Source organism: Peromyscus eremicus, unplaced genomic scaffold (genome assembly GCF_949786415.1).
Source record: "Peromyscus eremicus unplaced genomic scaffold, PerEre_H2_v1 PerEre#2#unplaced_291, whole genome shotgun sequence".
In the NCBI taxonomy this organism is placed as follows: domain Eukaryota; kingdom Metazoa; phylum Chordata; class Mammalia; order Rodentia; family Cricetidae; genus Peromyscus; species Peromyscus eremicus.
The window spans coordinates 1-1748 of NW_026734527.1; the positions used below are offsets into that span (position 1 = coordinate 1).

At 37.7% G+C, this 1748-nt stretch overlaps 1 pseudogene; it reads left to right on the plus strand.

Annotated features, from left to right (window-relative positions):
* Positions 1 to 484: 484 nt before the first annotated feature.
* Positions 485 to 1471, plus strand: LOC131901757 (vomeronasal type-1 receptor 4-like; annotated as a pseudogene).
* Positions 1472 to 1748: the final 277 nt, after the last annotated feature.

The window sequence follows — 1748 nt, forward strand, 5'->3', positions numbered from 1 at the left end:
ATTGTAAGTATGATTTTCAATGTTTTCTGTTGTTTCTCTGGGTGAAATTTGAAATCTGCTTCATGTGAGTTTCAGGAATAATAGCACGTTTTAAAAATTTGTTCTTTGAAATTAACCCAAAATCATTGTGTTTAGTCAAAAACAATGAATACATTAATATTCTAATTAATTCATTTACTTTAGATTTTTAAGAACGGGTTTCTCTGTGTGTGGATATCACTCTTGTAACTGCCTCTATAGACTGGATTAGCTGCAAATTTATAGATCTGTCTGCCTCTGTCTCTTGAGTCCTAAAATTAATGGTGCTAGCATCATGTCCAGGGAAAACATACATCTTTAGTAAACATATTAATATTTCCCCTTACAATAACAGAGAAAATCTCCATTTATAAAGAAAACACTTTTTAACATTCTTTTTCAATGAGATAGCTATGTAAATCCAATAAAGTGGTGAATGTTGTATTTAAGCTAACTTCATGAAATAATGTACACTCATAACGTATTTCTAGAGTCTGTTGACTGGGATACATTTATTTACCTTTTCATAGGAATGAAAATGGCCTCTGACAACCTGGCAATGGGAATTTCCTCTTCTCTCAGATTACAGTGGGCATGCTTGGCAATTCCTCAATACTATTTTACTATGTCATTTTGATATTCACTGGAAAGCATTTAATGCCCAAAGACTTGATCCTAGAGCACTTGACTTTTGCCAACTGCTTGTCTCTCATCACAAAAAGGCATGCCACAGACAATGGCACACTTTGGATTCAAGGATTTCCTGGATGACATTGGATGTAAATTGATAATGTATTTTTATCGAGTAATGAGAGGGATGTCCCTGTATGTCATGTGCCTATTGAGTAGCTTCCAAGCAATCACAATCAGCCCCAACAACTCCAGGTGGCACAAGTTTAAACATAGAACCACCAAGTACATTGGTCCCTCCTGCTCTCTCAGCTGGCTTGTGCACATGCTGTTAAACATCTTGACTCCAGCAAGAGTATTAGGCCCCGTTTACAGGAAAAATATGACTGACTTGGTGAGTAATGGATACTGCTCATGGTTTGTTTCCGGCAGTGTGACAGTTGCACTGTATATGTTCTTACTGTGCTTCTCTGATGGCCTGTGTCTGGGTCTCATGGCCTGCTCAAGTGTCTCCATGGTGAGTCTCCTCTACCGACATAAGAGACAAGTCAAGCATATCCACAGTGCTCACCACTTTCTGAAAGTCTCACCTGAGGACAGAGCCACCCAAACTATCCTCATCCTGGTGTGCACATTTGCCATCTCTTACTCGGTGTCATCCATCCGGCTTGTCTTTAGGAACTCCTCCAAAGGTCCAATGCTATGGGTAGAAAGTGTATTTCTATTTCTAGAAATTTGCTTTCCCATAGTTTGCCCCTTTGTTCTCATCAGCAATATCAAGTCTATTTCTAGCCTGTTTTTTCCCTGCTGTGGTAAGAGTTAGCTCCCTCCAAGTCTTTCATGAGCCCTGTTTGTTTGTCTTTTCATATATATTGGCATTTTTTTTATCTTTTGTGTAATGCTAAGACTGCAATTTGAAGATATTGAGCATCATGTACCTGTTTCCTATGTCAGATGGTCTGATCAATAGTCATTTACTTAAGGCATTTTCTGACAGAATTTTCTATTCAATAATGAGAATTGTTCATACACATGGAATCACCATATTATACAAATTACTAGGTGACAATTGGCAAAGTATAGGTCAACATGAAAAAATA